The sequence below is a fragment of the Pistacia vera genome, unplaced genomic scaffold (assembly GCF_008641045.1).
Source record: "Pistacia vera cultivar Batoury unplaced genomic scaffold, PisVer_v2 Contig217, whole genome shotgun sequence".
Classification (NCBI taxonomy): domain Eukaryota; kingdom Viridiplantae; phylum Streptophyta; class Magnoliopsida; order Sapindales; family Anacardiaceae; genus Pistacia; species Pistacia vera.
This window is the reverse complement of record NW_022196021.1, coordinates 1694720-1708952: the sequence shown is the minus strand read 5'-3', so window position 1 is coordinate 1708952 and position 14233 is coordinate 1694720.

Sequence of the window (14233 nt, the reverse complement as noted above, 5' to 3'; positions counted from 1 at the left end):
TAAACAAAACAAAAAAAGATCCAAACGATCACTGAGCCTTGCATTATCACTTGATAAAGTCTTCACACTTCACAAGTCAAAGTGAACATTCAAACAAGTGTTTGACCAATTTTTCAAAGTAGCATCAACAATCACCTGCAATTGACGACAACATTTACAAGCTTTTTGGCAGATTTAGAACTTGCCATATGGCACTCGTTTACCAAACAAAAACCAAACAGTTAACTTTATCTTGACACTACATTTTAAGGGCCCATTGTAATTAAATAAGAAAATATATACAATTATCAAAGCATTGCTTCATTGGCCCACCTACAAGAACACAGAGCACTCCATTGAATATGATTTCCAAAGTTTGAAATAGATTGCCATGATATCCCACTATTGGTCCACACTAATGCATACCAAAAACTTCACCAGCAATAAAAGTGAATTTAAGTGCTGCCCTCTGGGCAGCATGAATTCCTATTTTATATAGTGTTGATCGTAAAGGTTTGACTTAGAGAAGATATTGGACCACTGAACTCGAAAATAAATATAATCCTTTTTAAGTTTATTTTGAATTACTAACTTCGACCGGCATTAAGATTATTTTTGTCTTTTTATCTTACATTTATTTGTTCATACAGTTGTTCTCAATTTTGACTACCGCTTCCATTGTAACTCGTATTGATCATTAATGGCCTTAGCTACTTTAGCCATTCATGCCAGACAAGCAGTTAAATTGAAAAATATCTAAACTTGAATTCTTCAGCAAAATATCAATTTGTTTATGCTTATGTAGAACTGTATAAGAATCATCTTGCAGATGGACATCGTTCTCATGTATTTGCAAGAGAGAAGATCGTAATTGTTTACTGTTACGCATTTTTTCTGATCATTGATAGATTTATCTGCACCTTCAAATACAATAACATGATTTTTGCCATAGAGGATTGTTAACCGTTCCTAAGATAGACTTAAAAAAAAACAAAAAAATCTGAATACAATTACTTGATGTTTTCACTTTTAATAATTATTGGAGAAAGAACAAACGTCGTATGTGATCAGAGTTTTTATTTTTTCGCTCTTTTGTTGGGTAGCATCCATTGAATTTGAAAATATAATAAATGACCAAGATCTAATTTAAAACTAAGTTGGTAGCACTTTAACATGTCGGTTGACATATATCGTTTTATTAAAATGTATTTAACTAATTTGGATTTAGCTTACCTATTTTTTAAATACCTACAGTTAACTATATCAATAAGATTCTTTAAAGGTATGAATATGTTATTGTGTTAACAAATAGATCTAAAATTACAGAGGTCATTCATAGTCTCCTTGCATACCCCTAGTGTAACATGAGATTGATTTCTTATCCCTTAGTCTTTAAGCCAACGATCCTCTTTTCGGATTGTACATATGTTCCATAGAAATATTAAATTGTTTATTGCTCGGTACTCATGGTCCCCAAAAGTGGATTCCCACCTAATATCCCATAATAAATTAATATATGAGTTTTTAATTCCACATAAGGAACAACCTTTTCACCTTTTCAACTACGGATCTCACGTGGAAACGAAAATTTTTGTGCTAATGGTTTGAGTCTATAACCATGGTATTTTTCATCTTTATGTACTATGGGGAATTTCACTGAGACGAGAAAATGTTTCATACTAATGGATTCAGTCCATAACCGTGGTTCCAATGCCCAGATCTTGTAGCACCTTATCAATGAGGTCCTTCAATACTGCAACACAATCATAGCACAGGCTGACACTAAAGTTGCTGAGAATTAGAATTTGATTCTTTTGTTAACACACCTATGAACTGATTTCCATTATCATCAACATATATACCACTTGAAAGCAATATCAATCTTTTAAAGTTTCGAAATATCGACCTTAAAATTATGAAGAGGCCTCTATCTCACTACTGTACTAGATATTAATCTATGTAGGACAAACCACAAGGTCAGATTACCATGCATAGCCGCATATGATTGACTATGCATCCACTCTACTCAGACTTCTTCAATTACTAGCTTGCAAATTGCATATTGATTGGACATATGCATCCGTTCTACTAAACACTTCTTCCTCGCTAGCTTGCAAATTGGCATTCTCATCTTGCCTACAAGTGACACCACTAATTTACTAGTTCTTTATTTTTTGCAAATCACTACTTGCTGACCACTAACATATGAAAAATGTTTGGTGAATTGGACTTCTTCAATAGCTACATTTGCACTCTTTTCTCATGGTTATCCTTCTTGGAAAACTTCTGGGCTCCATTATTTTGAGCTTCTTTTCTTTTTCATAGTTCTTTCGAATTTTGAGCTTCTTCTTCTGGTTCTTTAGGAGCCAAATTTATGTCCTTAACATTGTAACATTCTATATCAAAATAAACACAGAAATTAAGCAATGTTCTAAAACCGGGACCGAACAACAATTGGATCGGTCCGACTGGTTTTGGAGAGATAGCCGGTTCACTAAGTATAAAACTCGTTTTTAGCAATCAAATCGTTTGACTGCTATTGACCGCCTGTACGGTGACAGACCAACGGTCCAACGAATCGGACATAAACCTGTCCAATTAAAATAACCCTAAATTAAACCCATTTCCTCCTCATTTAATATTTCGATTTCATCTAATTTGCAGTTTTCCTAGCCATTGCATATCTTCTTCAGTTCATCTTCTTCTTCGATTTGAACTTTCGGTTTGATCTTCTTCGTCGTTTTGTTACCTTCCATTGTTTTTCTATGTGAAAGGCTTTTTGGTGGTTGCTGTTGTAGTTGTGGTGTTGCAGATGGGATTTTGTGGTTTATGCTGCGAAGGGTGTTTTCGTGAGCAAGAGTTTTTTGGTGTGTTTGGTGCTGTTGTGATTTTTTTGGAAAAGGCATGCTGGGAGCTTTTGTTTCAGCTGGGTTTTTGCTCTAGCTTTAGTATTTGCTGGTAGCTTTTGTTTCAGCTTGGTTTAGGTACTGTTCTAAAAATGCTTCTACTAGTTGTAATCTTCAGAGTTGTTGACTGTTGAGAGCCACCAGTTAGCCTTAACAAATCAGACCTAATGGGTACGTACAAGTATATATATATATATATTATATATATATATAATATAACATATATATCAAATATCAATGTTCAGTGACATTTGCTTATGTGCCTTTGACAATATTAAAAGGTTATTGAATTATGATATGGTTACCCAATTAAAATGAGTGTATGTAGTAATTTATGCATTTTTTATTCTAACTCTTTTGTTGTATTTTAATCATTTGTAGGTATTGAGTTGGATGATGGAACTCATGGGAGTTGATTCAATTAAAATGGGGTTCAAATCATTTTACTTATGGCAATAGATGGTGGTTTGGTTGATGGATTGATATTTTGTATTTTGTGTTGGTTGGTGGATTGATTATGAATTTGCATGCCTTTGAAGTTAAGCTTGAGGATTGACTTTTTAATGTGTGGTTAAAAAGGTCAAACTTTGATGTTTTTATTATTTGTTGCAGGATTTGTTTTTACAATTGTTAATATTTTGTGGTTTTTTTTTTTTTGTTTTTGTGTTTTTTCTTTCAGAAAATGTGATGGCCTTGTTAGATTCAGATGATATTTATACTGGTTTCTTGATTATAGATGTCATTTTCAATCCAGAATGCTAGGTAACAATTTCAACTTAAAGACTGATTATTTTTTTAAGTTACCAAAAGTTATGGAAGTTGTAGCTTTATTGTTCTGCGGGCACACTCTTCCTCACTCTGCTCATTGTTTTGCAATTTTGTCAACCATCACTTTCTTGATAAGATGGACTAGTGAATGTAGTTAACAAACTTTTCATTGCAGAATATTCAACTGTCCTTGCATTGCATTTCAAATTTAATTGGATTAGTGCTAATGATTGTGAAATTTTTGTTTCTTCTGGCTTGCTACTGTATCAGGGGCAATGCTAGCCCCCTCCCTCAACCCTTTGATCACCCCATTACTATTTGGGAGGTGATCCAGTGATTGAGGTGCCGGGGGTTAACGTACCCCCCCAACATTTACCTATGCACATATGATTGTGAAACTTTCCAATTGAGTGCAAGATGATGTTCTCATGGACTAGAAAAAGATCAAATAGGTCTTTCTTTACCTTTGTTTTTCTTTTTGGTAGAAATAACATGTCAGCCAAATGCAAATTTGGTAGAAAGATTGAAAGAGAATTGAAAAGTGAGATGAGAATCTTGTCTATGGACCCGTTTCTATCCATACTAGATATTAGAGCTTGGTTATTTGACCATGGTTCAAGGGTTTTAACATAGCATTTCACTATTTATATGACAGAGACATGAGGTTGCACATGAAGTTGGGAATATTCAGAGTTTGTAAAGGTACTTAAACATTTAATTATTTGCTTTAGCTTGGTTGAAATTGTTTGTACAGTTCAATATAATGCACCGGGCTTATCTAATACATGATTATTTGTTCAATTTAGTTTATCAGATTTGATATTAGATTGTCCTGCAAGTTTCTCTAGACTGATTACAAAGGACCGTTAACTTTTCTCTTTGACAATTAGATCATCCAGTATGAATTATTTGCATAAAGTTAGTGTTGAAAAGAAGCTTATTAAATTGTGAAAGATAGGTCGACCAATCCATCAAAGAATTATACGGTCTGGGGAGCTTTTAAAAGTGGGTCCATTACAAAGAGAATGAAAGATGTTGTTCTGAATCTTTTATAACAGTTGTGCTCATTTGTAGTTTGATTAGATTTTGACCAAATACAATTCTTATATCGACAATTAGTCCTATACTTCTTATAAAACAAAAAACAAAAACAAGAGCCAAATGTATCACTTAGCCTTGACCATCAGTCATTGTTAAAGTCTCATCACGTTAATAAGTCAAAGTGAACTTGAGCAAACCTCTTGCATCCGAGTCAACATTTTCAACGAGTGGTCGAATTGTTGAAGACAGAAGATGTTCTTTAACCGATGAGATGATTGAAGTGATAACGTGTTTACGAGATTGGACTCATGCAGTAAGAAGCCTACAACAGCACCCTAAAGATCTCGAACTACTCAAACTCTTTAGGATTATAGATTTGAATGATTTAAATATTGTTGACGATGAGGATGAATAATTTAATAAAAAAAATTATTTAATTGTTTATTTGTGAAGCCTGAATATGTGAAATGTGAAAATTACATTTATGTTAAAATTAACTATTAATTAATTTATTATATTTTTAAATTAATTAAACTTTTAAAAACTTACTAATCTATCCCTGAAAAATACTAAAAACCTCTTACAAAAGTTCATTTCGCCTCTAAAATATATAAAAAGACCAAGGGGAAAATAAATTTTCTAGGCTCATAGGGACTGGTCTGGGTCCTAAAATTGCTCATGAACCTGAGACCGGTCCTAGGCCCATGAGCGACCGGTCTCAAATGGGACCAGTCCTAAACGGGCTGAGGCCCAAGCCTGCTTGAGACTGATCCTTGACCACCTCTAAATTAAAAACTACCGTGTAAACAGTTTAAAGTACTTATCTTTTTAATTAAATTAATGAAAATTTATCAATTATCAAAGCATGCTTCATTGGCCCACCTGCATATGGGCATGTATAACAATAAGAACAAGACATCCCATGAATATGAGTTCCAAAGTTTGAAAATTAGATTGCATGAGCATGGTCCCATGTATTGTTATAGGTTAATGTAAAACTGTATAAGATATCATTGCAGATGGAATCGTTCTCAGGTATTGCATAGAGAAGATCGAATGTGTGTTACTGTAATGCATTTTCTGATCATTGATAGATTTATCATGCACTTCAAATACAATAACATGGATTTATGCAGACTGAAAGGATTGTTAACCGTTCCTAAGAAAAAAATATATCTAGAATACAATAACATGTACTTTTTATTCTCACTTTTCAGTAGCTTCTAATAAATTATTGGAGAACGAAAAGCTACAATGTTGAATTGGATTTTGTTTTTTTCGCTCTTTTGTTGGGTAGCAATCATTGAATTTGAAAATTAATAATAAAGTTGAACAACGATCTAATTTCACTAATTGGTTATCACTTTAAATGTCGGTGGACAATATCTTTTATACAATGTATTTAACTAATTGGATTTTCTTAACATATTTTAATTAAATATACATTACATTATAATAACAGTAATACTATATTTACTGACCAAATACCGATTTTTATATACCGACTCAACTACCTAACAACTCAAATCTCAAAATTTAACTCAGAGTCAGTATCCCAAATCGGTCGCTGGGTCGGTAAGCCTAGCATTACTGTTATAATAATAAGATTCTTTAAAGGTAGAATATGTTTGTGATTAAACAAATAAGATTCTAATCTCCTTGCATAATTTGGATTCAAAACATTTATGATCTAGATATGAATGAGTTGAATTTCGAATTTCTTATCCCTTGACCTATTAGCAAACCGTCTCTTCTAGGATTGTGAAAGATATTCCATTAGAAATATTGTTGTTATTGCTTCGACTCATAGTTCCCAAAAAGTGTATCCCACTTTAATAGGCCATAATAAATTAAATACATGCATTAAAAGTTGAAAGCTTCTTATTCCACAATAACGAAAACACTTTTTCACTCGTTTATATACTATAGGATTTTATGTGGAAAAGAAAAATTTTCATGCTAATGGATTTGAGTCTATAACCATGGGTGTTTTTTCACTCTTTTATATACTAGGGAATTTCACTAAGACAAAAAAATGTTCCATACTAATGGATTCGGGTCCATAACCATGGGTTCCAATGCATGAGATCTTGTAACACTTACCAATGAGGCCCTATCAATCTGCAACACAATCATAGTCACAAGCTGACACTAGAGTTGTTGAGGAATTAGAGGACATTGAATTTTGATGTCTTTTGTCAACAACACTTTGAACTTATTTCCATTATCATCAACATATATACAAACTTGAAAGCAATATCAATCTTTTAAAGTTCCGAAAATATCGACCTTCTAAAATTATGAAGAGGACTCTATCTCAGCAAACTGAGATATGTAGCAGAGAAGTCCAGTTATAAGGAGAAAGAATAGTTATAGCTAAATTTAGTATTGAGAATAAAATCCGTGCATGGAAAACAATTTACCTATTGAAAATAAGGATTGACTTTTGGACTTGCACTTGCCTAAGAGAATTTTCAATACTCAAACTGTTTCATGAAATGCATTGACTTTCCACCTGTATAAACGGAATGTGAGCTACCATGTGCCAACATGCTCCTTTCCCCTTTGAGCATTGTTGGCTCAAAAGAGGATAGCGCGTGATACGGAGTTTCCCCAGTGAAGTAGGGAGGCTCTTCCCGGGAAAGGACCAAAGCTTAGGGCAATTAGCAATCTCAAACTTTTCAAGCAAGGTGAGATCTTTGAGTCCCACAGATACGATTCTCAGATTCTCAAGTCCTCCAATCCAAGAAACAAGAGTTCCTGGAAGCAAATATTCACTATCTGGAAAGGATGTTATATCATGAGAACATACACCACAAATGGTGAAATCTCTAAGAGAGGCCAATCCTTGCAGTTTCCACTCAGATCCAAGGGATCAGGTAAGCTTGTCAAGGTGAGAGATGGACAACCAACAATCTCCAAGTTTTAAAGTTGTGGCATGCAGTTGCTGTTACAATTTTGATTAATTAGCTTAGGTAGAGACAATAGATTTGTACAATAATGGATTTTCAACCTTTTAAGAGTAGGTAACTTACCTACTAGTAAGGATTCAAGAGAAGGACAATTTTCAATCTCCAAGTGTTCAAGGAGACATTTGTAGCTTGTCATCACCTCATCAATCAATAGCTTCAGATCTGGAAAATCTTTTAGTACAAGATGTCTTAACATGGTTAGGAAATCCATATGCAGAAATAACTCAAGCTTTGGGCATGAGACGACATGCAAAACTATAATGGACCTAAGGCCTTGCAGTGGATATGGCATCTTTTCAAGGTTATTACAATTGAAGACAAGTTGGAAACATCCTTTAGTCAATGAATGCTCGATAGAAGCAATGTTTGGTGGTTCAAAACCGTGCGTTCACAATGATGTCAGTTTAGAGCAATTAGAAACTACCACGATTTTAGGTCCTCTATGACACCACACAAATACTTCCCGCAAGCATGTAAGCTCTGAGATATTACTTATTTTTAGACTGGTTAAAGAGGAGAGATCAACCAAGCTCCTCAGCATTGCCTTATTGCATCCAACAATGTTTAGTTCAAGAAATGATGGAAGGCTTATAAGTGAACATTCCAACTTCGAACACTTACAAACAGTAAGCTTCACAGGGGAGGGAATTCGGCTGGGTAATTTCTCAATCAACGTTGGACAATGTCGTAAGGTAAGGTGATAGAGATGTGGAAACATTTCTTAAATTCCTTCATTAAATCGAGCTGGAAAACACCAATTCTCCCATTGCAACATATTATATTCTTAAACTGTAGAATTTCCAATGAAGGAAAAGGCTAAACTAAACCCTTTGCATAAAACTGGAAATCCACTGTTTTTACACCATCCATGCCTTCGATATACAACTCTTTCAGTGAAGGTAGTCTCCCAAGTGATTGAATTGACAAGCTTTTTCAACAATTATATAAGTTTAAGCAAACCATACTAGTGAATAAAGGATCCCCCATCCAAGATGGAAAATCTGTATCACCGTAATGTAAAATTTTAACCTTTTTGAGTCCTCTATCAGGTTGTAGGAAGTTGAGGATATGCATTTCATCTTGTCCATGTCGTGAATTATTGAAGTTGTCGCTCCATTACATAGCTAATTCATCAAGGCCATGCTTCTCCTCTAGATTGGCAACCCTTGCATCTGTTACATCCACGACATTGTGCAATCCAAAAATGAAAAGCTCCCCTTCAAGATTTGACAAGGTTTTTAATTCTCTAAGGCTGAGTTGATTTTTTTCACCCACAACAAATTTGGGCAACACTCGGAGGCTTGTCAAATTACATATCCTTGATGGCATCTCTTGTAAACAGTTCGTATTTCTAATATCAAGATAATACAAGTTCATTGGATTGTTGATCCCTGGAGGCAACTTCCTTAGTTCTGTACAACCACATAATCACAATGTCTGTAAGTTGACAAGATTACTTACTGATGCAGGTAAGAAATAAATTTTAGAGTGAGACATCTTAAGGTAACGTAAATGCTTCAAATCACCAATGGAATCTGGCAGCTGCCTAACACAATAGCCGCTCAAACTTAAGGACTTTAAGTATCTTAATTTTGGCAACATATCATGAAGGAAAGTGTTACTTAAGTAGCAAGATGCAACCCAATCTGATGTATGAACTGGCAGTGCTATGAATGTTCTTAAAGACTTCATCTTGTAGCAGACCTTAAATCTTTGAGGGGCTTCATATGTATTACGAGTGAATGTCACATGACGAGTTTTTTGAAGAAGTGTATCCAACTCATCGTTATCGAACTTACCATTTAAATTATACTATAATTTCTCTGCAAAATGTTTAGCCAAATCATTTATAAGGTCATGCATGACAAACCGCATTTTGTTGCTACTTGATTGTTCAAAAAATGGCCTTGCTAGTAATTCATTAAAATAATAGCATCCCACATCTTCTTGTTTCTTTCCTTGTTGGTGTTGAAGAAAACCTTCAACCATCCATAACAAAATCAACTAATCCTTCTCAAATTCATAATCTTTTTTGGAAAAATTGAGCAACAAACAAACATTTCTTCAAATAAGAAGGAAGATGATAGTAGCTCAACCTCAAAGCTGGAAAAATACCACTTCTATCATCTGGAAAATCCCACATCTTCCTAGTCGATACAGTTTCCCAATCATTGGGATCCAATTTGCTCCACCGCTAAAGGCAGACCTTTACACTTTCTCACTACATCCTCACTCATTTAGATTTCTACTTCCCAATGCATGTTTTACAAACAAAGAAAAATAACCGACATCAGACAATGCCTTTAGATGATAAGTGGGAACAGTACCCATAATTGATGCAACATCTTCATTATGAGTTGTAACAATTATTCTAATATCACATGTTGTAAAGGGTCTTCTTAAAATATCTCATTCTTCATAATTCTCATTCCAAACGTCATCTAACACAAGTAGAAACTTTTTCCCAGAAAAAATCTCTTTCAATTTCACTTGAAGCAACTTCAAGTCATTTCCATCATAAGTCTCACAAGTAAAATTGTTTTTGTTATCTTCACAAGGTTGAATTCTTCAGACACACAAACCCAAACTTTGAAATGGAAATATTCCAAAACTCTATCATCATTGTAGCTGAGAAAGAGTTATCTTACCAATACCACCCATTCCAACAATGGGGATCATACAAACACCATCACCACCAACATTTTCATTCTCAAACAACAATTCGACAATTGCCTCTTTATCATTTTCTTTACCGTAAACACAAGATTTATTAGCCAAAGAAGTCGACTGCGTTCTTTCTTTAATCAAATTAACCTTTCTTGGAACAACATTAACTTGCAATTGAGATTATCTTTTTCTTTCAGTACTTCTTGAAATTTTACAGTTATCTTTCTTAACTCAGAACCCATATTGAAACAAGAATGGTTGATTAAATTCCTCACCTTGGCTTTGATGGCCGGATTTTTTTTCCTCAAAGCTTCAGTGGAAAACTTATCCAATACGTCTTCCAAATTGTAGGTTAAATCTTTGAGGTCGTCCAGCCAGATTTGCACCATGCTATCAGACAACTGCTTCTCTTCGGCATCATCAAGCAGAGGCTAGATATTATTATCTTTTCACACCTTTGGAGCTCAACATGAACCCTTTCTCAGCGAGCAAACTCGAGCAAATCAGAGGAGGTTAATCTTTCAGATAGGAGATTGAAAGTGGCAGAAAGCAAAGCTTCACTAGCTATGTCCGGCATCCTCTCAATCGATGGGATTTTGGGTTTGAATTTCATTAGAAAAGACGAGGTTAATCTTTCAAAGGGGAGATTGAAAGTGGCAGAACGCAAAGCTTCACTAGCTAAGTCAACCATGGTTCGATTTCTTGATTCTAAGAAACATCTATTTTGTCAAAAAATATAACTAAATGTAATGGTTGTCTTTTTAAACTTACCAGAATGCAACAAGTTCAACATCCCATTTGCAGTCAACTGGTGAAATTTTGTTTTGAAACAACTCGGCGACATATTTTAATAGCTCTACTAAATAGCAAATTTGTTGTGTTTGTTTCAACCCTACCCAAAATACATATTTGTTTCAATATTCTCAAAATCTAATCATATTCTATTCAACTCAAAACATTTATATTTTTTAACTCCCTAGGTTTGTTAATTTAATTAAACAACCCCAATTATAAAAGTTTATAAATTGACAAAAACACTTTCACCCACCCACATATTCTCGACAGTTGGCCACCACCGTCAAAAGGTGGTCAGAATCTACCAAAATGACGCATGACTGGCTGGATCTGGTCATCATGTCCTAGGTTCAAGTCAGTAGGGTTGGTACATATATGAATATAGAGTAAACGACATATACTCACCCAAGGTTTTAGCAAAATGGCAAGTTTCCACCCTGGTTTCATAAATTCCATATTCCCACCCCTTACTTGGTCATACGAATGAGGTATTTTAAAGTGCCTTTCTTTTTCTTAAATTTTTTCTAGTTAATTATTTTTCACTTAGAATTATGACAGAAAATGTGAATCAAATTAAGCCTTCACTGGTGATCCAAATGAGGTACTTTATGCAATACTTTTTTTTTCTTCAAATTTTCAATTATATGTATGTCAATCCTGTTACCTTAGTGGTTTCATACCTTGTGGTTTAGCATCAATCACCCGGGTTCAAGTTTTAACACCCTCAAAAAAAGGATTAAAAAAAAAAAGAAAAAAAGAAATAGAGGGGAAGATGATGGAGGAGAAGCTAATTGGATCAAAAAGAGGTATTTTAAATTACCTCCTTTTTTTTTATTATGGTATTTTAAGAGAATATGTATTAATTATATCTTTTAACATTTTTTTGTTTCCGCATTAATATTTTTTCCATTTTTTTTTTTTATATGATGCTGAGGGTGAGGATTGATATACATTATTGACAACCTAGTTGTAACTTCCTTTTTTTTTTTTTTTTTTAAATTAAGGAAAAATAATAATGATAATAGTTAATCAATGAAATATGTTTTTAGGTTTACAAATATGTTATATTATCATACATGAGATAAGAATATCAAATAATTTCTCAAATTTCTTTTTAACTCTCTAATATCCTTACCAAATTGTGAGGAATTAATTGCAAGAAAAGGGGTAAAGACAATAATCGAGAAACCTAGAGGGCAAGTCCCTTGAGCATTGGCTCCATCCATCGCCTTGGGCATCAGAACTGATGTTGTGTTTAATTGTTCGTGTTTGTCACAACAAAATGTTTCTCATGTAAATAATCGCGGTGTCAATATCATCACTCTTATTCAAATCCTTAATTATCAGGCGTAATACATTATGAACGACTTAATAGATACATTATAAGAATTAACAAGGGAATGTACAATGACAATAAAGTTTAAAGTTAGTGCACGTCCCCTAAGCTTCAGCTCCATGTCTCTTGGCAAGCTGCAATGCAAGATTGTGTCTCACAAGCATTTATAGGATTCAATATATCCCCACACATTTTAGCATCCATCATACGTAGCTCGTTACCTACAAGAATTACAAAGTGCATAATGAGATTAGTTCCTTGATCAAAGGATTATGACATTATTTAAAACAAAATTATTTGAGATTAAAAATTAATCTACTTGTAGTGGTAAAGAGAACAAGGAAAAGAATGACAGAGGTTGAGAAGCTTTTCATCTTTGCTCTTGTACAAAAGATTAAGCGAATCCTATGTATATATAAGGGAGATTTAGATATGAGTGAGGTTTAGTTGTTACTTGTTTGTGGCCATGGATGACATATAAAGCAATTATTGTAATTAAAGTCATTAATACAAAACACAAAACCATATCTGGTACTATAAATAACAAAATGTATTTTTCCTAATGAGTAAACAACTTTTTCCCACCCAAATAATACCTTAATGACAGTTATCTAGCCACAGAATATTAAAATACTACTTTATTACCTAAATATATATTTCGTTTCCGGTTCCGGCATCGTTGCGACCCTATACCACCACCATTCTCTTCCCTGATCATCACTCACCAAAACCCCTCAAACCCTACTCTTGCCGACCTTACCAATTATCGAAAATCAAGCGATTAGGGTTTGCACAGTCGCCCCTCCCAAGTAAAATTCCAATCACTCCCAATCACCAAAATCCAACCTTCCACCACCAAAAGATTTATTAGAGTCTCCTCTTTAAAAGCCCCAATAGCTTGGACCAAGTTTGCTTTTTGTTCGCCGCTAAAATATAAATTTGAGTAGTAAAGTGGTATTTTAAAGTCTGTAGGTGGAAAAGTGTTATTAAGCCATTATTTGGGTGAGAAAATATCGTTAACTCTTTCTTAATACATTCATCTTATTATTTTCTCATATGTATTGGGATAGAACACTTTTTGCACCCTTCACTATTTTAATTATCCAAAATCTTCATTCATTTTTTTCCTTTTTTCTAGATCAGTGTTAATGGTAATTCATGCTTTTTCTAATTTAGAGAAAATATTAAGTGGAAAAATGAGATATAAAATGAATGCATTATTACATATCATTTTCTTTTTGTTTCATAACAGGCTCGTAAGCTGTCAAAACATGAAGCTCCTTTGGTATGATTGCTCAAGGATCAAAGTTAGATATTCATGAAGTATTATCGATCATATTAAGAGAGGATCAGAGTTCCACAAGGATTGTAGCTAGAAAACATTAACCATACTACATCTTTTTTTTTAACCTTTTTGTGTTTTAACATTTATATGTTTTTCCATTTTTTTCTATGAATGAATAGTGATGGTGAGAATTGATATACATTTTTGACAAGTTAGTTGTAACTTTTTTTTTTTAATCACGGAAAAATAACAATTATAGTAGTTAATTAAAGAAATAAGTTTTTTATTAAGGAAAAATAATAATTATAATAGATAATGTCATAGAAAGAGAGAGCGAAATTATGGCATTAACATTAATTTCTAGTTCACTAGTTGATAGGCAATAGCATTATTTACTTTGGATTAAGATTTTTTTTCTTATAATTGGTATTTGGAATTTTTTTTTTTTTTTTTTTGGTAATTAAGCTTTCATGAAGCCAAAAAA